Source organism: Mus caroli, unplaced genomic scaffold (genome assembly GCF_978045245.1).
Source record: "Mus caroli unplaced genomic scaffold, Mus_caroli_1 scaffold_14, whole genome shotgun sequence".
Lineage (NCBI taxonomy): Eukaryota > Metazoa > Chordata > Mammalia > Rodentia > Muridae > Mus > Mus caroli.
Window position 1 is genome coordinate 19122294 of NW_028227269.1, and position 26513 is coordinate 19148806.

The following is a 26513-nucleotide window of genomic DNA, read 5'->3' on the forward strand; positions in this document are numbered from 1 at the left end:
GAGGTAACAGAGGGCCTCCCTCCTTGGTCTGTCCTCAGGATCTCAGGGGACAATAACAGTTCTGAGTAAGGTACAAGACTATTTAGGAACAGTCCCATAATACTGTTCACTGGGAAGAGGCCTCCAGTCCCCATGTGGGCAAGCAGACAGGGATGTAAGAGATGGCCTTCAGAGCTGGCTCTACAGGGGGCTATGTTATATTCATGATGCTGACTGTGTGTATCTTTGCCCAGATTGGTGATGGCTTGTGTGCTGTCTGTGTTGGGATATATTTTTACTCCATGTGTACATTTTCTATGTGCCATTTTCTGAGCCAGGGAAGCATGTCTGGACAATATGGGCTTTGAGAAAAAGGTCTGGCTGGGATCAGCCCCAGTAAGGTCCAGAGCAGGACCTTGGATGCTCCTTTGAGCCTTCCCAAGCCCAACCAGGATGCTCCACCAAGTTTCCTAATGACCAGAAGGGAAAAAGGTCCAGGAGTCACACACAGCTGCATCTGGATAGCCCAGTCACCAGTTGAGTTATAATTAATGTTATGAGTCCAGAGAGCCATGGCTATGACCGTCACCCACACTGGCTTTGTGACAATGTTATTGCAGCTGAGGGTGACCAGTATCTCACCAGTCTTCTGTTAATGGGGGATCATAGCAATTATATACACACACACACACATAGAACATGCATACACAAATGCACACATGGTACACACGTGCATACACATGTAAACACACACACAATCAGCTTTGTTTGGGTACTTGGGACAAGTGAAGGGATGTTGTGAGCTCATCCAGGTGCCAGTGCCCTATGTGACCTGTGGTCTTCTTTTCCACGGGCATGGTCTAACAGCTTGTCGAGCCTGTGCATCATCCCCCAGTGGTTCTGATCCCTGTTCTGCCTTGGCCTCCACTTGACCCTAGATAAGTCACCTCAAAGCCAATAGGCCTGCAGAGCATTAGAGCTATGGATTAAAGGGATTCCATTTGTAGATACTGTGGGGACAGCCTCTTCAGTGATCTCAGAGGAGGTCTGGAAACTGAGGCTGAGAGGTAAGAAGAACCCTGTAAGTACCAGGATGAACCATGAGGCCAACATCACCACCATTGTTTCAGAGATTGTGCATGTGTCATGGTTCTTTCTAATCCCAATGGCTACTACCTCAAGAGGTCTGCAAGATGCAGAGGCAAATGCCAAGCAGTACTTCTCTCCCTGGCTTCTGGTAAATGCAGCTAATTCCCTAGAGACTTAGACCAGCAGTTCCCAGCAGACTGGGAGTGGCTGGGTCTCCCTCACCCCTACCCCCAGCCCAAGACACCCAAGCTCCTACAGCATTCATAGAGGGAATTTCATGGCACAGGGTGTCCTCAGGACTGCCTGTGGGTGGAGTTCCTTTCTGGCCTTCATCTCCTGGAGGGAGAGGATATCTCCTGCTGCCTTTTTCTTCACTCCCCTACATTCCATAGATACTCTGTCCAGGTTGTCAGGGAGTCTGAAGGAGATACCCAGAAAGAGGCCCTTGTCCTTGGAAAGAGGGTCTTTGGGTCTCCTCAATCAAAAATACAAACAATGGAATATCGTGTGCAGTGCTGGGGATAAAGAGAGCAGTTCCTGAGTCTATATGACTGAATGTCACCTGCATACATGCCTCCAGGCCCCAGGGTCCTCGACTCCAGATGCCATCCATGCACAAGTGCATGGTAGGGTCCATTCAAGCCTGGAAACTGATGTCTGGAAGCTGGAGCAGACAAAGAGGTCAGAGGAGTACAAGGTCTAGCCTATAGTGTCTCTTCTCATCCTGAGGCCCTTGGATGCTTTGGTGTACACAAAGTGACTCCTCTGTAGCCACACACACCTGGGCACTGAATGAGGAGAGTCTGGGTCAGACAGTTCTTAATCTTATGTCAGAACTTTGCTATGCGGTCAGAAGTCAGAGGATGATCAGTAGAAAGATCTCTCTGATGATGGGCACCTCCTCCATTCCCACCCACCTGCCTGTGCATGAAAGCATGTATAAGTCTGGGGCACAGCCTGTTGCCAGCTGTCCACTTTGGCAGGCCATATGGCTGTGCTCAGCATGTATTGAGAATATGCTCTGTCCCCAGTGAGCTTGAGGGCTCTGGCTTCTAATGGCAAAGAAAAGCAAAGTAAAGCCTGGGCCTTGAACTCATTATAATATTGGGAAAAGTAAAGCTGGAGAGAGGTTAGGCTTAGAAGGTTGTGTGTAGAGGCTTCCCTTTTTGACAAAGTATTCCAGGAGGTAAGAGATGTGAGCTCGGAGAGAGCCTGAAGAAGGTGTGGGAGCAAAGGCCCAGTGGCAGCCATGGAAACAGAAGCAGTGGAGATATTCGTAGCCAGAGAAGATGGGAAGATGGGTCAGACTGATGGGGTTGCAATGAGTCACAGCCTATAGCTCACAGCTCAGCATATACTGAGTGACAACTCAGTGGTTGTAGGTAATGACCTGTTCCCTCCCTCCCTAATTTCCCCACATGTTCCTGCTCTCTCTGTGTCATAGTGACTCACCTCTGAGCACACTGAGGCTTCCTCTGAGCATCCATCTTTCCTGTCCACCAGTCAGCATCTTCTCCATCTGCCCAAGGTTAGGGTCATTCGCTCAGCACATCTTCAAGCCAAGTCCATGCATATATGGTAAAGGTGGCTGGATGAATGAATGAGCAAAGGACTCATATTCCTGTGTGTAAGAATAGCGAGCTCCCAGTGGGGATATCTACTGGAGTCCTATGTGGTACTCTAAGGAGTCCTCCTTCTAACAGCTTTTCCTCCTGGGCTCTCACTGGAGCCAGGAGGGATGGGAGCCTCTGAGTAGTCAGTGAGGTAACACATCTCTGTGTTGGGGGAGGGTTCTTGGTGTGTGTGTGTCTGTAAACTTTGCAATATGTATGGTATGAAGTGTGAGCCACTGCCTGAGGGTCCCTAACCCTCACACTCCTATTCCCAAACAGTAGGCATGGACTTCCCAGGATACCTGCTGCCATGAGAGAAGGGGCCTTCCTCCTCCTGAAACCCAACCCCTGTGTCTGGCAAGCCCTTGGTTTTTGGACCCCTGTACTAGACCTGCCCCTCAGAAACAGGAGCCTCTGTGCTCCCTGCCCTGATGTTTGCCTGGCTACATCCTTCCTTCCCTCCCCTCATTTCCTCTTTGAAGTATAGGAGTAAGACATCACTGGTCCTACCCAGGGATGCTTCCAGATCACAGTGACCCTAGGCTCTTTACCAGCGCAGAACACGGTTTTTAATGCCACTGCGCTAGGTGTGACCTGCAAAAGAAGCCTTTCAGGTCATTGGCTTCCCTCCTCACAGGGTGCTGTACTCAGATGTAGCTCATTGAGGAAGCCTGTGGTCTTTCACAGTAAAAGTCCTCCAATGTCCCCACTGAGCATTTGCCTGGTGGTTCAGTTTGTCTCTGTCTCCTCATAGCTTCTGTTTCCCTTCCTTTCATAGAAATAGGCTGTAAACGCCACACACAGGGATCTTCACTCTTGGTTTACAGCTAAGGAGACAGGACTCAAAGAAATCAAGGTAGCAAGAACATATGGCTAGAAGGGAAGGCTGTAGGCAGGGATTGACCCAGGGACCACCAAATCTGCATGTCCCATTGAAGCCTGACCAGTAAACTACAGCTCCTTTTAGAGAGGGACACACATAGGCTCAGTCAGGAGCAATGAGAGATATTCTACCCTGTTCTATGCTAGGCCTGGCTCAGCACCCTTGGGTTACTGCTGGGACCTCCAAGGAGTGTTTGGTGCTGGCCACTGGCCAGGGCAGCCTGAGTCATTGACCACGCAGAACCAGTCCTAGAGGCCCCATGCCATTCCCCTGGCTACTGGGGGAAAGGCCATTCCTGGCTTCTTGGCCTGCAGCATCAGAACACAGTTGATATGACCTGTCATCCCAGCCAATCAGGAGTCCATGTGTGAGTCATTTCATAGCTGTCTCAGGGATCCCAAAAAACCTGCTGCATCAAGCCTGGGGCCAATGTGCTAACCTGAGCCTGGGTGCTGAGCAACAAGGCAGAGAAGCCTATTCTGACTCCATTCCACCAGGACTGACTGCACAAGACGTCCATCTGTAGAGGAACTTGGGGAACGAATTGGAGGCCTCTGCCCTCTCCTGCTTGTAGCAATGTCTTACATATCCTTCAAAAGAGCACTTAAGGCATGCTGTGCTCCAGTAATTTCAGCAGACTGAGGAGTGTCTTGAGTTCAAGGCTGGCCTGGGCTGAATAGAAAGACTCTATCATAGCCAGATGGTGGTGAGGCTCTCCTTTAATCCCAGTACTCATGAGGCAGAGGTAGATGGATCTGTGTGAGTTCCAAGCCAGCCTGGTCTACAGAGCAAGTTTCAGGACAGCCAGGGCTACACAGAGAAACCTTGTTTCAAAAAAAAAAAAAAGACTCTGTCACACGAAAACGGGAGGGGGAGGGAGAGGAGGGAAGATAGGCTGGAGTTGGCTACAACTGTTGGTAGAATGCTTGCCAAAGATTCACTGAAGTCTAAAGTCTATCCCTAAGTGCACCACAAAATGCATGCAGTGGTGCATGGCTCTAACCCCAGCCCTTGGGAAACCGAGGCAGGAGGATCAGGAGTTCAAGTCATCGTCCTTTACATAATGAGTTCAGTGTCCAGCCTGGGATACATGAGACCTGTCTCAAAACCACAGGGTGTGGACTCAGCCCACAGGAAGAAGACTATTTGTATAACACAGGTGTCTGTTCCTCTGGCTCAGCCTTGAGCTTCTACTGTGAAGTCGAGCATCGATTGTGTCCTGAGATTTTTGACTTGCTAATTCCCCAAGATTTCCGTAAAGCTGGACATTAGGTGAGGACCGTGAGGGCCTGGATCTGCCCTGCCTTTCATGTCTTTCCAGCTATCCCCATTGCCACTTCCTAGTCTGCTTGGGTTGGTCATCTTGGTTGTGCTCCATGTTAGCTGGCCCACCTCTGTCCCTGTGGGGATACTATCACTTCGTCATTGGGCAGCTGTTGTGTGCTGCAGGGCAGTGAGTTCTCCTTAGCTCTGGCCCTGGCACAAACCCACACATTGCTTTTTGTTTTCCCCTCCTCCACCACAGGGAACTAGCTGCACAGATGTCCTGCTGGTCCCATACAGATGCAGAGGCCTGTAAAAGGTCTGGTCTGGTGATGAGCATCTTTGATGATAATGACCTCTTGGGAAGGAACAAGAAGCCTTACTTGGGACCCCATAGCTGGTTTGTTGTCCAAAAGGAGGGACATCAGCATCTGGGAAGTGAACAGCCCCTAGTGTGACACATTCCTGCGTGTCCATTCTACTGTCACTATTGTGCCAGAATGGAGCTTTCTAGAAGACTAATTCACCCATATCCATCACATTCCTTCCTGAGTCCCTAACCCTGGAGGTCACAAAGTGTTTGAATCTTCAGGATAGGAAGAGTCTCTTGGGCCTCATGCTGAGCCTCTGAAATGTCATGCAGCCCTGACTCACAGTTATAAACAGTGTGTGTACCCTGCCTTGTTTGGGGGCACTGTGGGGGTTCATGGTGGCAAAGTATTAAATATAGAAATGCAGTGCCCAACAGTCTGAGAGGTGGAGTGTTCCCTGTGTGTAAGTATGAGGACCTGGGTTCAGATCCCCAGCATCCAAGTAAAGAGACACATATGTCCTTGTTTGCTGTGACCCTGGCACTGTGGGATAGAGACAACAGGAACCAATTCTAGGGTAGTTCTGGCTGGCTAGTCTACACAAAATGGTGAATAGTACTCTCTGGGTTCATTGAGAGGCCCTGACTCAAAAACAGGGGCAGGACTCTGAGGCCTGTAGACCTGGCTCTGCGCTTACAAACAAGTAGTACTGTGAATTCACTTCACAGCGCCCACATCTGGTTCTGTGAGTCACCAGTAACTTCAGTTGCAGAGCCCTGACTTCTTCCCACCTCTCTAAGCATACATACACACAGACATACAAGTGAATAGAAATTTAAAAATCTTTTTTAAAACGAAAATATAGCTGGGCAGTGGCAGCACACAATTTCAATCACAGCATTCATGAAGCAGAGGCAGGTGGGTCTCTGTGAGTTTGAGGCCAGCCTTGTCTACAGAGTGAGTTCCAGGATAGCCAGGGCTACACAGAGAAACCCTGTCTTGGGAGAAGTGCAGAGTAAAGAGAAGCAAAAAGAAGGAAAAAACATTCTCTTGTCAACCTCTGTATCCTGCATGGGAAAGCATGCATGTGTGTATGTGTATAAGGGTGCATGTGTATGTGTATAAAGGTGCATATGTGTGTGTGCATGAGGGTGCATGTGTGTGTGCATGAGGGTGTGTGTGATGGTTTGTATATGCTCAGCCCAGGGATTGGCACTATTAGAAGGTGTGGCACTTTTGGAGTAAGTGTGGCCTTGTGGGAGTAGGCATGTCACTGTGGGTGTGGGCTTTAAGACCCTCGTCCTAGCTGCCTGGAAGTCAGTATTCTGCTAGCAGCTTTCAGATGAAGATGTAGAACTCTCAGTTCCTCCTGCGCCATGCCTGCCTGGATGATGCCATGTTCCCTCCTTGATGATAATGGACTGAACCTCTGAACCTGTAAGCTAGCCCCAATGAAATGCTGTTCTTTGTAAGAGTTGCCGTGCTCATGGTGTCTGTTCATAGCAGGAAAAATCTAACTAATATAGTTTGTAACATACACACACACATGCCTGCACACACACACACACACACACACACACACAAGAGAAGAGAAGAGAAGAGAAGAAAAGAAAAGAGAAGAAAAGAGAAAAAAAGAGAAAAAAAGAGAAGAAAAGAGAAGAGGAGAAGGGAATTCAGTACCTGGTCTGAGAAAGTGCTCTAAACAAAACAGGACCAGAGTCTGAAGGTAGATGAGAATTGATGCTAATCCTAGAGGCCTCTTCCAAGAGAAGCACATACACCCAAGGACTGACCCTCTCTGAAACAGACAGCAAGAAGGGCTGAGAGGTGGAGGATCTGCAGATGCAGAGACCCTGGGGCTGAAACATATTTACCAGGGCCCAAAGAGGGGAAAAACACAGTAATGATGTCCCAAAAGTGTAAGTCTTAAGAGAAGGTCAGAAATTCCATTCGGGATGTTGGGGAGAGTGACCATGGAGTCTGGGAAATCCACCCCCAAGGAGTGGTGGGATGTTTGTGTCTGAGTAGCCTGCAGGGTGTGAGTAGGAGCTTCCTGGGTGACTGGAGTTGGTGTGACCCAGATGAGCCTAGCTTGGTGAGGAGAGTCACCCACATGGCTCCCATCCTGTTACAGTAGCTTTTTCTGTTAATAAAAAGTTCTTGGGGATTTCCTGTTCTTTTCTCCACCTTCTCTGGTTCCCCAACTCTTGTGGGGCCTCTCGTGCTTGGGAAAGAGCAGAGGGAGAGAGGTCTGTCAGTGTAGGGTGAGGCTTTCCATGCAGCCTTGCCAGCTGCCCCTCTTTCTCCTTTTACATTGCACTTTTACCTTGTTGCTTAAGTTTTATGCATATGGATTAGTTTGTGTGTGGTGGGCAAGTGATCCAGTGAATGTAGGTCAGAGGACACAACCTCTGGGATTCAGTTCTCTCCTCCTACCACGTGAGTTCTCAGGCTTAAACTCAAGTCATCAGGCTTGGTGCCTGGTGCCTTTTCCCAGGGAGTTATTTCAATGGCTCTGCTGCCTTTTTTTTTAAACAGTCATTTAGGCTCTGGGGAATTGGGAGTGTGCGCTCCTGGAATGTGGCTTGGGAGTCAGGATGGTTTTGCAGTGACTAGTACTGTGACATGGGATCTATGGTTCAGATGGCAGGCTGAGGTTGCAGTAACACTCTAGTCTCCCTCCCATAGATCTCACTGGGTGGCTGGCTGTTGTCCCACTCAGAAGAGGAGAGTACCTCTCTCACTGTAGCCTCTGCCTCCCTGGCTGGACTCAGGCTTCTGGTCCCTTATAGCTGGCTTCTCCAGAGAGGTCCAAGGTAGCCCTTGCAGGATAGGTCTGTGGACCTGAGGAGGACTGTGGGATGGGAACACATTATCTCTTTCTCCTGGTATCAGTGAGTAAAGTGATGTCATAGGATGCTAATTGCTGTGAATAGGATCCCTGTGTGGTGGCATCAGCTCCAGAGTCCTTGGTATTGCCCAGCGCTGTCCAAGAAATATGATGACAGTCATATATAATATGAGATTTTCCTACAACCACATGGAAAGAGATAAGAGAAACGGGGTGAACAATGTCCACAGCCTTTGAATTTAACCCATTGTATTCCAAGCAGGCCCAATAACTGTGTATTTTACCCTAAGGACTTACTTAGTTTGGACTAGTGGTTCTCAAACTTCTAATGCTGTGACCCTTTAATGCAGTTCCTCATGTCATGGTCACCCCACCCAAAAAATTATTTTTATTGCTACTTCATAACTGTAAATTTTGTTATTGTTACAAATTGTAATATAGATATGTGCTTTCTGATAGTTTTAGGCAACCCCTATGAAGAGTCCTGCAATCCCCAAGGAGTTGGGACCCACCCATTGAGAAGCTCTGGTTTAGACCTACTATGGTTTCTTGCCTAGTTTAGAAATTGAAAGGGGTGTGTGCAGAGGGCTAGGGAATCTGCCAGCCTTTGCCCTCTAGTGTCTGTCCAGCCTCAGTGCAGCTTGTGTGGCTCCAGGTGCATCTCCTTCAGGTGATGGCCTTCTGCAGAGGGCTGCACTGAAGTGGAGGCTAAGGCTGTTTGAGTTTCACCTACAGCAGGGTGGAGGAGGACGAGGACAAGGAAGACGAAAATGAGGATGAGGAGGACGAGGAAGAGGAACAATATTCTGCCGGTCACTGTAAGGAAGAGCACAGTTGAGGCTGATTTTCCCCTGCCACCTTCCGTTCCACCTGACATGGAACAGGCTCTCCATCAGCCAAGTCCAGATGGTCTGTTGAAGTTCAACTTCAGAGAGGATGCGCCCAGTCTCTCCTGAGTCCAGGACTTCATAGGGTTTTGGTACCCACGTCTCCCATCACCTTCCCTCCAGGGTCTATGTCTAGCAGTCCTTGCAGTTTGGCAGTCTGACTGATGAGATTGCTGTGTGGTGGGATGAACTGTACCATGCGTGTTTCTAGCCAGCACTGAGCTGTCGTTAATGGGACATTGGAGCTCCCAAGAGCCTTTCCCAGCGACAGAACAACTGTGCTGTTAGCAAAGCTTTTTACTAGCAGTACAATGCTCAGGTTAAATATTTTCACAGAGTTTCCCAGGTACTTGTTTGCTCTTTCCTTAATTTACAATTCAGTGTGTTAAGGACAATAAGAGCATAACAGACCCTGGGAGAAGGGGTAGGAGCTGTTAGCTCCCTTCCCCAATTCCCATTACTGTGAAATAACATGTCCTTGATGCTCCAAGGCTGTTGTATGTCAGATGTAATCCCTGCTAGAATGTGAAGTGCTTTAAACAAGTGGGAGGTAGCTGTGTGATCCATGGACCCTCATTCCTCCCCCATAAAAAGATGAAAGTAGGGCTGTCTGATCAATGAAGCCTGGGTTAGTTTCATGGCCAGGGCTAGGTAGGTATTTCTTCAGGGGAGCTGGCACAGTGATTTTTCTGTAACTGCATTCCTTTTTTTGGTCAGGTTTTTTTTTTCCCCCAGACAAATAAACATCACTAAGGCTGGCTCAGTTGCTTAATGAATGACAGAGGGATAATGGGGTGTGTACCACTGAGTCCATCACACATCTTTGCTGCTGTCTCAGTGCCTCCAGGAGAGCTAAAATGAGGTCCCTCATATTAAATATTTTATCCAGGTCTCTGTTAGGCATCTATGGCCAAGTGCCAGGAAGCATCTATGAGGCCGCCAGCATTTGTGGGCTCCACTTAGCAGGTTCATGAAAGTGAGCATTAAGAGATCATGGCTTTGACAGCCACAGTATTGGCCAGGAGCTTCTTTGGGTACCAGATAAACGTACCTTGGAAACTCATTGCCTCTCAGGATGTTAGCAGGGAAGGGGCCCAGGATAGATCAAAACCCAAAGGACAGAGCCCAGCTCTAACCTAGGTCTTTTCTTTCTCGATGAGACTCATTCTGCTAACTCCTAGCTGAACCACGTGAGACCGCTTACCACTCCCTGGAGTCTCTGTCTTCTTCCAACATCCCCTCCGGGCCTACAGTTTTGACTCTAAATTCCATCTATTGGCCAGAGCACCTAGTTCTCCTGCCTAGAAATGTGCCATTGTAGTGCAGGGCATTTGAGAGTAGGGACCACAATCCAGCATGACTCAAGCATCTATACTTCAAGAACCCAAGAGACTGGAAAACACTGGAGCAGGTCCTGACTGCCTGCTCAAGTATGGGCTTCTCTGGTGATCTATTCTCCCAGGTGACGGAGTGTATCTGTCAAGAAGGAGGCTAAGGTGGGGGTGGGGGGCTTTCTGCTGCTGGGAGCCTGCTTTCTTGTCCACCCTGGGGGTTCTTTGGCTAGATTGCTCTATGACTGTTGGTTCTCTGTCCCAAGCATCTGTACTGAATCCTTGTCCCCTTTGGAGAGGAAGGGGGTTCACTGTCACTGACTGCACTGTCTGAGAGTTCCTATGGCTCAGGGATAGCTGCTGGATATTCAAGAGTCTCAGCAGCACTTAGCATTGTATAGGTGTGTTTTCCCATCTGGGTGTAGTGGAACGTGGCAGGGCAGGAGGACTATGCTCCATGGAGTCCCTCCAGGACTGAGGCTTCTTTACATAGAGCCCTTCTTTTTTTTTTTTTTTTTTTTGAGACAGGGTTTCTCTGTATAGTCCTGGCTGTCCTGGAACTCACTTTGTAGACCAGGCTGGCCTCGAACTCAGAAATCCGCCTGCCTCTGCCTCCCGAGTGCTGGGATTAAAGGTGTGCGCCACCACGTCCGGCCATAGAGCCCTTCTTTACTGGAGTTTCAGAAAAGGGTCAATCCTACTCTCTCTTCCTCCTTATCTCATACTTCTTATGCCATTGGTCCCAGGTGCTTAAGATGGCCAGACACATTCCTATTGTCACCACCCTTTGTTTGAATGACATTGCATGCAGGAACAGATCTTCAAGCCATTGCTCCTCAGAACCAGGTCCTGAGGCTCAGACCCTTCCTTTTCCCTTTTCTACATCCCATGAACCCCCACACCTCGGGGGTAGCCGTGAAACATGGATTGAAGGTTCCCGGGTGGTCTCCATCCTCCTGATGCTTACGCCTTGTTCTTTGCATCCACAGAGAGTCACTCGGGATCTGCTTGGATGCTAGCTATGTCAAAGTTCTTCCTGCCTCCAAATTAGTATTAGTACATCCTGAGAACAAGGCCATCTGTGTGTGTGTGTGTGTGTGTGTGTGTGTGTGTGTGTGTACTATAACCACAACAGCAAGAATGCCATAAACAGATGCAAAGCATGCATTCTAATTAGCAGCCTGATACCAGGGAGGAGGCAAAGGCTGGGCAGAGGCACAGCCCTGTGTTCTGTAGCTCCCTCCTTTGAAATATTTGGTAAGGAGCAGATCTTCAAGCCATTGGAAAGGGAATGGGAAATAAGGGAAATGAAGCCTCTCCTCCAACACCTGCAAGGCTGTCTGCACTGCAGCCTCCTCCTGGCAGATATCTGCAGAGCAGGTACAAGGAGTTTGGCATTCTAGTAGCATCCGTTAGATGATAAATCACAGACACAGCAGTGATGTGTGTTCAATGAGGTGAGTGGATGCTGCATGTGTGAGCTGGAAACCAAGGGTCTGTGGCAAGGCTGTCGGGTGCAGGGCTGTTGATCATGAAGAGGAGCTACAAGCACAGGGCTAGCTATGGTGGCAATGCAGCTGTTTCCACATTGCCCTCTCTGGGACTGTCATACCAGCACAATCCCATAGCCGGGTAACCTGGAGTCAGGTCCTGGCTCACTTAGGAGAGGTTCTGCAGCACTCTGATGGTCAGTTCTCTGGTTAGCAAGATATATCTGATGGGTGACATTTCTAAGTGAACTACAGGCCAGAGACATGTTGTAAGTTTGCCTGTGTGAATGGTTCAGTGGTGAGGGCCTTGGAGCTACATGGCTTCACCGGGTCTAGGTCTTTTCTCTCCAATACTACCACCCCAAATTCTGCCCTCTTTTCTGGGGTTTCTTGCTCACCTTGTTTCACAGTTTTTTCTCCTGCCTGAGGGCCTCCTGAGGGCCTGTCTCTGACAGTAACATCCTAGTAGCCACATCCTGGGCGCAGCTCATTGTCCCTTCCTCTAGGTTCTCCAGTTCCCTTCTCCTTCCCCTGGCCTCCTTTTCCCTCTCCCTCATTTCTTCCTTCCTTCCTTCCTTCCTTCCTTCCTTCCTTCCTTCCTTCCTTCCTTCCTTCCTTCCTTCCTTCCTTCCATCCTCCCTCCCTCCCTCCCTCCCTCCCTCCCTCCCTCCCTCCCTCCCTCCCTCCCTCCCTCCCTCCTTCCCTCCCTTCCTCCTTCCTTCTTCATTCCTTCCTTCCTCCTCCCCTCCTTTCTCCCTTCCTTCTCCATCAATATTACTGGATTGTCCCCAGACATCTCTTTTTGCATCTCATGTCCTTCTCTACTAAGGGATTCTTTGGACCAAACATGACCAGGTGTACCACCTTCCCACTGTTGGCTACCCTATTCTTACCTCCACTTCCGTGTTCCCAGTGGGGCTTCAATTTTAAATGTGTCTTGTTAATTGAGTTTCCAAAATGAATTACCTACAATAAAACTAGGGTATTTATATCCCTTCCCAAAGAGTCATGATATGCTCCTACGCTGTGTTGGGGTGTGAATTAGAGCCCTGGGTAGTGGGCTCCATGGAGAGCAGCTAGCTCTTCATCTGTGTGCTTATCCTAGGCCTGTGGTGACCCCTCAGCCACCAGCAGTCGCATTTGTCCTCTTAGGGCAGACTCTGTGGCTGGAGAAGTTTTCAAGACACTAAACCTTGGTAGAAGCAAGGCTGTGAGGTAGGAAGTGCGTGTAGCAAGAAAAGAGAGGATCTGGCAGTCCGTCATCACTGGGGGGGGGGGCGGTCTTGAGAGGGCCTGCATCCCTCTATGCAGGCCCTCCAGGACCGTAGTTCTGCCTTTTCAGTTTTGTTTCTTGTTTTTGAGGCAGGGTACTCTTTCTGTAGACAGGGCTGGCCTGGAGCTCAAAGTTATTTGGTTGCCAATGCCTTCTGACTGCTGGGATGAGAGCTATGTGCCAGGGCCAAGGCTTGTTTCCATTTCTTGTTCCTGAAGCCCCTCCCAGACAGGGCTTAGCCTATAGTGTTCTATCAACTCAGAGGTTCTTAGACATGCCACCAGTCAAGAGATTGAGGCTGGACCACTGTGAATTGGGGATGCTTCTTCTTTGAGTAGAAAATAAAATCTAAGGGGACTGGGATCCTGGAGAGAGGGCTCTTGCTGTTCTTGCAGAGGACCTCAGTTCAGTCCTGTTCCCTACACCCACATGGTGGCTCACAACTTCTGTAACTCCAGTTCCAGGGATCTGACATACTATTCAGGACTCTGCAGGTACCAGGCAATCTCACAATGTATTATATAAGAAGAAAAACATTTGTTACATACTATATAAATAAATATTCTTAAAGCTTTGAAAGAGAAAAAAGGAAAAGAACACATGGACAATTTTTGACATTTTAAAACTGCAAATGACCTTTAATCCCAGCACTGGGGAGGAAGACTCAGGAGAATTTCTGAGTTCGAGGCCAGCCTGGTCTACAAAGTGAGTTCCAGGACAGCCAGGGCTACACAGAGAAACCCTGTCTCTAAAACAACAACAACAACAACAACAAAAAGCCTGCAGATGAGCCAGGCTTTGTGGCTCACACCTGTGACTGCTAGACAGGGGAGGCAGGAAGGTAAGGGTGCAGGTCGTCCTCAGCTACATAGTAAGTTTGAAGCCAGCCTGAGCTACATGAGACCCTATCTCAGAAAACAAATAAACAAATAAAATTACAAAGGAAAACAAGACAAAAGGTCCTACAAGGTACCTGTCAATCCAGCCAATTCCCCACTTCAGTCAACTTTACCTTTCCAGTAAGTTCTTCCACAGGAGGCCTCCACTCACAAACCCATCTGACCTGCTCTAACAGATGGCAGCAATCACCACATGCCCTTGTGCATAATCTTCTATCATTTGTAGATCTCTCTGTGTCTCTCTCTGTCTCTATCTCTCTCAGTCTCTGTGTGTGTGTGTGTGTGTGTGTGTCTGTGTGTCTGTGTGTCTGTGTGTATGTCTATTAGAGAGAGACAGGGTTTCTATGTGTAGTCCTGGCTATCCTACAACTTGCTCTGTAGCCCAGGGTAGCCTTCCTTGAACTCCTATCTGTCTTCACTGTCACTGAGTGCTGGGGTTAAAGGCATGCACCACTACTGGCCTTCCTGCTCTCTCTTTTGATATAACTTTTTTAGACAGGGTCTCATGTAGCTCAGGCTGGCCATGAACTTGCTATATAGTCATAGATGACCTTGAACTCCTGATAATCCTGCCTCCACCCTCCGGTTCTGGAATTACAGATGTGTGGCACCCAGCTACCTGAGTTGATGATTATTTCTGATCAAGACACTGTGGACATTTGAGTTGGTTGTTTGTACAGGGGAGGACGTGTTTAGATAAGTAAATGTGTGCATTGAAAGGCAATATCAAGCTGCCATATGTCTGTGTTGGACAAGGAACTTTAAATATCTCCTAGTCGTGTAGATAAGTAAATAAAATCTGTACATAGAAAGCTAACAGCCTGGAAAAGAGGTGAAGAAGACAGGGGCGGTAGCAGGTAATACTGAGTGCATATCTCATCTTCCTTAACAGGACCTAGCACCTAGTGCATAGAATTCATAAGCCTCTGAGAAGTTCAGAGTGATTTCCTTTGGGACTTGGGTAGAGGAGAATCACCCACACTAGTTCTTCTACACATTTCAAAAATAACTGAGCTATGCAGGTGTGTTACTGTGAAAGAAAGAAACCAAATTGAGGTAGCGAAGTGAACGAGTACTAATGTCCAGTGGCCAATCACTGCAGGATCCCACACTTGGGCCTTGTAGGAGACTGCAGTGGGGTGTGCTGGCCAATGAAGCACAGTCCTGAATTTCCATGGGGGCTGTTTCGGCTGTTAACATTCACATGGACATTCACCAACCAATTGATGCCAATTCTAGATCTCCCTGGCAGAACAATATCTCATAGGCATAATAAAGAGTGGGGACTCTCATAATGTTCTCAGGTGTCTCTTCTAGGGTTAAAACAGCATGGCACGTGCTGGTAACTTGTCCCAGTATTATATGGAGGGGGACAGGGAGGTCTTGGGGGGGGGTCTAAAAGCCTACTGTCAACATGCTTCAAAGCTTTAATACCTGGGTCCCCATGAAACCCTACTTACCCAGATTAACCCAGAAATCTTGGTAAGAATGGGGTTTTTAAATGTCATTTATAAAATTAGGGTTGCATGAAGTAGAACTTTGAAGGGCCAAAGCCATGTTTCTGTTTTCTGGTATCATCCCTGAGTCCACTCAGGATGGGTGTCAACCTAGTTCTAAATTTACCCTAGCTGTGTTAGGTAGGAATGTGAACCACTAACATCTGTCTATGCAGGCAGGATTTATTTACTATGCAGCATCAGCAAATGTATCTGTGTAAAGGAAACAAACGCACCGGGTCCCCCACGAGAAAAAGAACGAGCTGTTCAAAGTGAAGAGTCAGGATTGGGTCCATGAGACCCCTTTGCCCCAAGCTTATGAGCTCAGGGTTTGTCTCAATCCTGCCTCTTGTTTAACCCTTACAGGACATTTGACAAAGCTTCCTTCCACTGATTTTAGCTTGCCTCTTCCTGTCCCCTTATACTATGATTCTGCATGCATGCTCCAAGTAGACTGTATTTAGCCATAAAAAGATATCCTTTCTGTCTTTCCTAGAGTGTTCTGGGCTTTGCCCTGTTATATAGAACCATTTTGTACCTCCTGAGGAGAGCCATCCTGGAAATGCTAAAAGTCAGAACTTGCACTATCATGGTCTTGAGTTCTTCTGGCCCAGAAGATCTCAACCTGTGTTATCATAACACCTTTGAGGATCGAATGGCACTTTCACAGGGAGTCACCTAAGACCCTCTGGCATATCAGATATTTACATTATAATTCATAACTATAGCAAAATTACATTTTTGAATTAGCAACGAAAATCACTTTATAACTTGGGTTTCACCACAACATGAGGAACTATATTAAGGGGTTGCAGCTTTAGGAAGGCTGAGAACCACTGCTGTAATGGAAGTCACTGGACATACAGAGGATATTGCTTAGCCAGCATGGTCGTAGGGTGTGATAGGAAGCCAGACTTGGGTTTCAGGTACTCACAGCTCACCTTGTGTCTTGACCTTGCAGGTTTTGTCTCCACTGCCAGCTGCCATGGGCAAGCAGAACAGCAAGCTGGGTCCTGAGGTGCTGCAGGACCTGCGGAAACACAGGGAGTTCACCGACCATGAGCCTCAAGAGTGGTACAAGGACTTCCTCAATGACTGTCCCACTGGCCACCTGACCGTGGACAATTTCAAGATCTAGGCCAACTTCTTCCCCTACAGAGAAGCCTCCAAGTTCGCTGAACATGTCTTCCACACCTGTGACACCAACAGTGACAGCTCCATCGACTTCCGAGTATTCATCATTGCTCTGAGCATGACCTCTCGGGGCAAGCTGGAACAGAAGCTCAAGTGGGCCTTCAGCATGTACGACCTAGACAGCAATGACTACATCAGCTGCAGTGAAATGCTGGAGATAGTGCAGGTACCTGCACTTGACAGGGCCTGACGCATGGGGAGTACAGGGATCCAGAACCCCTATCCATGGCCCCATACACCAGGTCATTCCTCTGCCCACTTGCTACCTGGTGTACTAAAAAACTGCATCTTTGCAGAGAGTAACAATAAAAACCAAGCATCTATTGATTGCTTGCTGGACATCAGGCCCCAGCTGAGCTTATCCATCAGGTTTATTCACACAATTCTATAAAACGGGTCTTTTTTATTTTCAACCTCTAATGAGATCTGAGGCTCAGATAGGTGATTAAGAATTGTCAAAGCAAGAACTGGGAAAATGGCTCAATGGAGAAGAACACTTGATACCCAGCATGAGGACATGAGTTCTGATCCCAATACCCATGGAAAAGTCAGGAGTGGCTGAGCATGCCTGAATCCCTAGAACTAGGGGACAAGTAAGTCCCAGAAGCTTGCTGAGCAGGCAGCCTAGCTACAATGGTAAGCCCTGGCCGGGTTCAGTGAGAGAGAAAAGGGAATCTTGTGAACACCGGTATTCCTGTTTGGCCTTTGCACGGGTGGGTGTTCATCTGCACACACATGTATAACATACACACACATTAGCTGTCTATAGGGCTTCCTATAGAAATCAGAATGACACACTAAAGGATGAGTCAGCAGTCAATTCTTTACAGGAGTGATGCTTATGTGCACCCTGCATCAGTCCTGCTCCATGCTCTAAACCATCTCTGTATTTGGTCCAGTGAGCTGACTCTGTGGGTAAAGGTGCTTGCTACCAAGCCTGGCAGCCTGGGTTTGATCCCTAAGACCCACATGGTAGGAAAAGAGAACCAGCTTCCACAAGTTGTCCACTGGATTCCACATGAGATCACCTCCCCCAAATAAATAATTACATACATCCATAAAATAAGTAAAGTAGTTATATACAGTGCCTAATACAATGGCTATAGATGTTAATAATAATTTGTATTATTTGGAAAATAACAAGAAACTGTCTGTGTACCTCCAGTTTCATTTTCTAGACTATTTCTCACCTGTAGTTTTTTGAATCTGCAAATTCAGGACCCATGGGTGGGCAGGGCTCAATGTATTTCCCCTTTGACCTTCCCTCCAGGATTTCCCAGATCCCCACCAAAGATCCTCCTTTCAGACAGATGCTTTGCCACACAACCTCCCCTCTACTCTGAACCAAGGAGCCCTCCATTCTTCCACGCCCCAGCTGTATCCTGTGCTCTTGAAAGTCACTTAAACTTTCCTGGCTCCCTTTGCCTAGCACCTTGTCTGTGAGACTTGTTCTGATGAGAGAAGGGTCCTGACTCTGCCCTGTCCATGCTCCTTGGTTAGCTGAGCGAGGACCATAACCCACCTTCCATCCTCCAGAGCACAGTCACAGATGCCCCTTTGCAGGCCATCTACAAGATGGTGTCCTCCGTGATGAAGATGCCTGAGGACGAGTTCACGACAGAGAAGCAAACAGACAAGATACTCAGGCAGATGGACACAAACTATGAAGGTAGGAAACATGGCAGAAGTTAGAGTGTGGGGTGGGAGGAGGGGATTAGGAGAGGGGGTCGTGGTGGGGAGAGGGGAGTAGATGAGCCTGTGAAACTGTTGATGGCACAGAGGTGTTTGGGATATACCCTCAACCCTATTCAGTCCTGCCCTTTTCTAGCCCACTTCATTCAGCTTTGATTGAGGGAGGGAGAATAGAATTCAGGGTCAGGTAAACCTAGCCTGCATCCTGCACCCTTCCTAGGGTTCTATAACCATGGGCATGTCAGTAGACCCTCTGAGCTGTAGGCTTCATCCCTGTTGTCTGAGTTAGGGTTTCCATTGCTCTGATGACACACCATGGCCAAAAGCAACTTGGGGAGGAAAGGGTTTATTCACTCATAGTTTCCACATAACAGTTCATCATCAAAAGCAGTGAGGGCAGGACTCAAACAGGGCAGGAACCTGAAGGCAGGAGCTGATACAGAGACGATGAAAGGGTTGCTACCTCCTGGCTTGCTCCCCATGGCTTGCTTGGCCTACTTTCTTATAGAACTCAGGATCACTAGCCCAGAGTTGTACCACCTACAATGGGCTGGACTCTGCTCCATCAATCACTAGTTAAGAAAATACCCTCTGGTCAGGCATGGTGGCACATGTCTTTAATCGGAGCTCATAGGAGACAGGAGGCTCTCTGTGAGTTCAAGGCTAACTTGGTCTAAAAAATGAGTTCTAGGACAGCCAGGGCTGTTACACAGAGAAACCTTGTTTCAATAAACAAAACAAAACAAAAGGGAGGAAAGGAGGGAGAGAGGGAGAGATGTAGTAAGACAGAGAGAGAGACAGAGAGAGAGAGAGAGAGAGAGAGAGAGAGAGAGAGAGAGAGAGAGAGAGAGAGAGAGAGAGAAACGCCCTACAGGTTTTCCAGCAGACACGTTCGCAACTGCGGCTCCCTCTTTCCTGATAACTATAACTTGTATCAAGCTGACATAAAATTAGCTAGCACACATGTTGACAGAAACAGTGGTCTTACTACTTCCACAAGTATATATGCGGAGGGGATGAAGGTCATACTGGTGGCTGAGAGGTGAGACACTGAATCAAGTGGCATTGAGTCTTGGGATTCTGAGAGGCCGTCCAGGCCATCATCCTGGGATGTGAGGCACCCTGGATACTCATGGGGCTCATCAAACATAGAAGCCACTGAGCCTCATCTTACCTAGGACTCTGAGGTCTCAGGAGGAGGTGAGGTGGTGAGAGGTCCTGCTGTGCCTGGGCTGAGTTTCTCACAGGACCTCAGCAAGGGTGAGGTAGCTGCATGGTGAGTTGATTCTGCCCCTCTGTGGCTTTGTAGAGCCAAGACTGGTTGGGTTTTGTTCCAACAGGAAATGCAGCATTAAGGCAGGAAAGGCTCCCCAGGTCGCCCTGAGATTGAATGTAAGCTAATGCACAGGAAAGAGCAGTGAACAGCCTCCAGTGCTCTGTGCAGGTGAGCTGAGGACCAGGCTCAGCGGGACTCAAGGCTCCCGAGGAACTGTAGACAGCAAAAAGCTTTCCAGACATCAAGGAAATGCTTTTCAAAACATGTCCTCACACAAAGTAATGCAGCCTCTTGCCTGGTGCTGCCTTTCAGCCATTTTCTAAAGTGTTCTTACTCTCTGTGTACTCTGACGCGGAGGCTTGTGTTCCAACAGACCAAACTGGGGCTTGCCCACTTCCCAGGCTTAGTTTTCTTCTCCATGAAATGGGGATAAGCCCACTGGTGTGGGTGTGAGGCTGAAGTAGCTCTATGTTGGTGGCACACGTAACATGGAGGGCCATTGTTTCTGATTGTCAAAGTCAGGACCTTCACCAGTTTCAGAGTGGAGACCGTGTCCCCACTGTGCACTTGTCCAATTGTTTGTGTCTCTCGATGGAGGCCACTGAGTGGATACTCTGCCCTGTAAGCCAGGGGCCACTTGCTAGCACTGAAGAGATGAGAAGTCTGGGCTGTCAGAGAAACTGGTACAGAATAGGACAAGAATAGGACAGCAAAGGGGGATAGCTCTCAACACCCGAAGCTGACAAGAGTCTACACTAGGGGGCGCTGTGATAGTTTTAACTGTCAACTTGACTCAGTTTAGAATCACCTTAGAAATCTTTCTTTTAATTTTTATTTTTTTATTTTAGATTTAGTATTTATTTTCTACATGATCATTTAGCTGAATGTATGTTTGTGTAATATGTTAGAGGCCAGAAAAGGGCACTGGGTCGCCCTGGAACTGGAGTTACAAATGATTGGGAACCGCCCTATGGATGCTGTGGACTTTATCCAGGACCCTCTGCAAAAGCAGCAACTGCTCATAACTACTGAGCCATCTCCCAGCGCTAGAGGAGTCTTTTTTTGCTTGTCGATTTGTTTTTTAGAGTCAGGGTTTCTCTGCGTAGCCCTGGCTGTGATGGAACTTGCTGTTTAGACCATGTTGGATTTGAACCCAGAGATCCACTGGCCTCTGCCACCTGAGTACTGGGATTAAAGATGTGTGCCACCACTGCTCAGCTCAGAAGATTCTTTTTTTTTTTTTTTTTTGATATCTCTTTTTTTTCTTATTACGTATTTTCCTCAATTACATTTCCAATGCTATCCCAAAAGTCCCCCATACCCCCCCCCCTACTTCCCTACCCACCCATTCCCATTCTTTTGGCCCTGGCATTCCCCTGTATTGGGGCATATAAAGTTTGCAAGTCCAATGGGCCTTTCATTCCAGTGATGGCCGACTAGGCCATCTTTCGATACATATGCATCTAGAGACAAGAGCTCCGGGGTACTGGTTAGTTCATCATGTTGTTCCCCCTATAGGGTTGCATATCCCTTTAACTCCTTGGGTAATTTCTCTAGCTTCTCCATTGGGAGCCCTGTGATCCATCCAATAGCTGACAGTGAGCATCCACTTCTGTGTTTGTTTGGCCCCAGCATAGTTTCCAGAAGATTCTTAATGAATTATCTAAATCAGTGATTCTCAACCTACGGGTTCCAACCCCTTTGGGGGATCAAATGAACTTTCCCCAGAGGTGGCCTAAGACCAACAGAAAACACAAATTTTCCTATTCAGATTCATAACAATAGTGTAATCACAGTTATGAAGTAGCAGTGAAAATAATCTTATGGTTGAGGGTCACTACAACACAAGGAACTGCATTAAAGGGTCACAGCATTAGGAAGGCTGAGAACCACTCATCTAGATCATGGCAGTCTATGAGCATGCCTGTTGGGGGTTGTGCTGGTAGTTAATTGATGCGGGAAACCCCATTACTATTCTCTAGACAGGGGCCCTGAACAGTGTAATAAAGGGAAAAGAAGAGTATCAGAAAAGAAGTGCAGAGTCTCATTATGAGCCAGGTGCTCATACCTCTATTCTTTCTGCCCCGTGAGGTTTTAAAGCCTTGACTGCCTGAAGTGATGAATTGTAACCTAGAAGTAAACCAAGGAAAACTTCCTCCCTTAAGTTGCTTTTAGTCAGGGGATTTTTATCACAGTAACAGAAATGTAATTTGACCTGCAGCCATAATTTGTCCTGTCTCCCAGTTGCCCCAGATCGTGGTGGCTCTCCAGGCCTCTAGGTGGGGCTATCAGCTTACATCAGGCCCCAGAGTTCATTACCAAACCTAACCTCATGACTAGTGCTCAGTCCCCACTACCTATACCTTGAAAGGAGACCCAGCTCTTACAAGTTGTCCTCTGACCACATGTGTGCCTGAAAATGACATATGTCCCCATATGTGTGTGTGTGTGTGGCGGTGGTTGTGGAGACTAGACATTGTCCATTTTCCAGAGGGTTCCAGACTTTAACCAGAGCACTGGCTAATCCTAAGTCTCCCTCTTCCATTCCTCAGGCAAAATGTCCCTGGAAGAATTCGACAAAGGTGCCAAGAGCTACCATCCATTGTCCAGTTGCTGCAGTGTGATCCCAGCAGTGCTAGCCAGTTCTGAGGGGAATGGGCTTTACACAGTTATGAGAAACACAGGCTTGACCTGCCATCTTCAGCTTTGCTTGCAAAAGTGGATTTCTCCGTGATTTCTCCTGCTCTCTCGGGACCTGGGTCCAGGCAGCACATCACACTCACCTGGTCTGGCTGGATGCAGCTCCCTCCTCTATCAGATTTGATAGATGTCTCTCCCCATCCAGTCCAGGCTGGTTCCTTCCAAGGTTTCAAGTGTTCTCGGCTGTAGGGCTCCTTTCCTGCCCACAGAGGGCCTGGAGGCCCTTAAGGACACCAGACAGGATGTTTCAGTATCTTACCGAGACCAGCTGATTTATTCGATGATCCCAGCTGATTTTGTGAGGATGAAGAACATGGAGAGCAGACAGGCAAGCCCTTCCTGTGCATGGCTCCACCTCCCTTGTTTATTTTCTCTGACCAAAGCTGCTTGCATGTATATACCGTGGTATCCTTACTTTTAATATATACGTTTTGTATAAAGTGAGAAGGTTCAGCCCCTGTATTTAAAGCCTCTGACTGACCTAAAAGCATGGTCCCCTGTGACCTGTGATTCTCCCCACCCCCAAGTCTGGCTGTGCTGTGGTATTTATGTATTCATTTGCCTAATTACACAGGAGATGCATGCATGCCCAAGACTGTGGACATCTGCCCTCCGTCCTACAAATACAGGTGTTCCTGTGTGCTCCGTCCTTCCTTTAGATTGGTCTGACATATTAAAATAATCTAATAAACCAAGGTCTGTTAGTGTCCTGTGTTGCTGCAAGCACCCTGTTCATGGTTCTCTCTCCAGTGAGTGTGGGGATAATGCAGAAAAGTGGTAGACATGGGGAAAGTCCTTAAATGTCTGGAACAGCGAGAATTTAAGTCAGAGAGGAGTCCATGCCAGCCTTTCTCCACTCAGTGGGCTCCACACACAGCAAGGCCATTGGCCCTCCTGCTTAAAGCCACAGAACCTGTAGACTTAGCCCCAGACCGTCTGATGATGTTCAGGAAGCACCCACTGAGCACCTGTCCTGGGTGAGCACTGGAGACTCTGAGATTGGCCAGACATTGTCTTTGCTCCCACCTCACTTCAAGGAGATAGGTGCTGTTGGCTATAAGGTGTTTTAGATATTAGACAGAAACAGTCCCTCAGGGCAAAAAAGGGCATGTGCCTTGGCTAATGTCACCCAGCAATCTTGCAAGCCATCCAGCGGCTCACATGGACGGGGTACACCTGAGTGGCAGGCCGGCAATTAAGGAAAGGGAAACTAGGCGGATGAGAGAGAAATGGAGCCAAGACAGTGTTCTGATCAAGGCTCAAATATTTAATTGCGAATGCACTTATAAAGGTGGAGTGGGGGAGGCCCATTCCTGCCATTTCATCCTTGGAGGCTGGAACCAGCTGCAGGTGATTATGTGCAGGATAGGGCATAGTCTCCAGAATAGCTCTGGGGTCTCCCAGCAAGTAGCAGTATCTTTTTAAAACGTTTTTATTAGGTATTTTCCCTAATTACATTTTCAATGCTACCCCAAAAGTACCCCATACCCTCCCCTCCACTCCCCTAACCACCTACTCCCACGTTTTGGCCCTGGTGTTCCCCTGTACTGGGGCATATAAAGTTTGCATGTCCAATGGGCCTCTCTGTCCAGTTATGGCCGATTAGGCCATTTTTTGATACATATGCTGCTAGAGTCAAGAGCTCCGGGGTACTGGTTAGTTCATAATGTTGTTGCACCTATAGGGTTGCAGATCCCTTTAGCTCCTTGGATACTTTCTCTAGCTCCTCCATTGGGGGCCCTGTGATCCATCCAATGGCTGACTGTGAGCATCCATTTAAGTGTTTGCTAGGCCCCGGCATAGTCTCACAAGAGACAGCTATATCAGGGTCCTTTCAGCAAAATCTTGCTAGTGTATGCAGTGGTGTCATCGTTTGGAGGCTGATTATGGGATGGATCCCTGGATATGGCAGTCTCTAGATGGTCCATCCTTTTGTCTCAGCTCCAAACTTTGTCTCTGTAATGCCTTCCATGGGTGTTTTGTTCCCAATTCTAAGAAGGGGCCAAACTTTGTCTCTGTAATGCCTTCCATGGGTGTTTTGTTCCCAATTCTAAGAAGGGGCAAAGTGTCCACACTTTGGTCTTCGTTCTTCAGTTTCATGTGTTTTGCAAATTGTATCTTTTATCTCAGGCATACTAACTTTCTGGGCTAATATCCACTTATCAGTGAATACATATCATTTGAGTTCTTTTGTTATTGTGTTACCTCACTCAGGATGGTGCCCTCCAGGTCCAACCATTTGCTTAGGAATTTCATAAATTCATTGTTTTTAATAGCTGAGTAGTATTCCATTGTGTAAATGTACCACATTTTCTGTATCCATTTCTCTGTTGAGGGGCATCTGGGCTCTTTCCAGCTTCTGGCTATTATAAACAAGACTGCTATGAACATAGTAGATCATGTGTCCTTCTTACCTGTTGGAACATCTTCTGGATATATGCCCAGGAGAGGTATTGCGGGATGCTCTGGTAGTACTATGTCTAATTTTCTGAGGAACCGCCAGATTGATTTCCACAGTGGTTGTACAAGCTTGCAATTCCACCAACAATGGAGGAGTGTTCCTCTTTCTCCACATCCTCTCCAGCATCTGCTGTCACCTGAATTTTTGATCTTAGCCATTCTGACTGGTGTGAGATGGAATCTCAGGGTTGTTTTTATTTGCATTTCCCTGATGATTAAGGATGCTGAACATTTTTTCAGGTGCTTCTCAGCCATTCAGTATTCCTCAGGTGAGAATTCTTTGTTCAGCTCTGAGCCCCATTTTTTAATGGGGTTATTTGATTTTCTGGAGTCCATATTCTTGTGTTCTTTATATATATTGGATATTAGTCCCCTACCTGATTTAGGATAGGTAAAGATCCTTTCCCAATCTGTTGGTGGCCTTTTTGTCTTATTGACGGTATCTTTTGCCTTACAGAAGCTTTACAGTCTCATGAGGTCCCATTTGTCAATTCTCGATCTTACAGCACAAGCCATTGCTGTTCTATTCAGGAATTTCCCCCCCTGTGCCCATATCTTTGAGGCTTTTCCCCACTTTCTCCTCTATAAGTTTCAGTGTCTCTTGTTTAATGTGGAGTTCATTGATCCATTTAGATTTGACTTAGTACAAGGAGATAGGAATGGATCAATTCGATTTCTTCTACATGATAACCACCAGTTGTGCCAGCACCATTTGTTGAAAATGCTGTCTTTTTTCCACTGGATGTTTTTAGCTCCCTTGTCGAAGATCAAGTGACCATAGGTGTGTGGGTTCATTTCTGGGTCTTCAATTCTATTCCATTGGTCTACTTGTCTGTCACTATACCAGTACCATGCAGTTTTTATCACAATTGCTCTGTAGTAAAGCTTTAGGTCAGGCATGGTGATTCCACCAGAGGTTCTTTTATCCTTGAGAAGAGTTTTTGCTATCCTAGGGTTTTTGTTATTCCAGATGAATTTGCAAAAGGTCACAGCAAGAGTGAGGATCATCTCTACATGACAGGAGAGCCAGAAGGAGAGCAAACACTGAGCCTCCCCTCAGTTCCCTGGAGAGGGCACAAGCCAGGCTGTTGAAGGAGCCAAATACACTTGTGTGAGCACGGCATAGGTATGCAAGTTTGTGGGCCTCAGAGCCATGGAGATTCAGCATGGAAGAGCCTAGAACTGCAGAATCATTCAGAGACATATTCCCAGTCAGTGCTCCTTAAATCATGGCCAGTGTCACAGTAAGAGCATCACTGTGTGTGCCACACCAGAGCAGGTTGAAACATGAAACACACACCAGGCAGGGGTCCCCACTGGTTGGGAGCCAAGCTGTCCACATAGATTCATTCTGACTGTCTTCAACACATCATGGATGTTTCTATGGTTTGCAGCCTCTAGCCAGGCCCTTACTGCTACAGTTCTGTTATACCCAATCTTCATCTCTGGACCATAGTCATGGCCACATCTACCAGGATGCAAGGGCCGAGCCCAGGTGGGAACTGTAAGCCTCACTGCCAGGGTAAAAATGGGGGTAGGATATATGTAACTCCTGCTTCTGTAAGGGGGACTAGGCAGGCCTTGCAGACAAAGGGGCCAATAATAAGAAATAGGACTTTTGCTAGTACTGGAATCTGGCTTTATTTATTCTGATGAGATCACACCTTAGTGCTGTCTCTCAAAGGAGGAAAGGGTTTCCAGGCAACATAGCTGTTAAGAGACAGGCCTCAGTAACTCAAATGAGATCCCTGGCTTCTTGCTTTATACCATCTCTGACCCTTTCTCCTGTTTGTCCTCTGAGCTCAGCCATAGGAAGAAGGATGTCA

The 26513-nt window shown here is 47.6% G+C and overlaps 1 pseudogene; it reads left to right on the top strand.

Moving 5' to 3' along the window:
- LOC147001160 (hippocalcin-like protein 1) overlaps positions 1–22691 on the top strand; it is a 56049-nt pseudogene extending 33358 nt beyond the window's left edge.
- The last annotated feature ends 3822 nt before the right edge of the window (positions 22692–26513 follow it).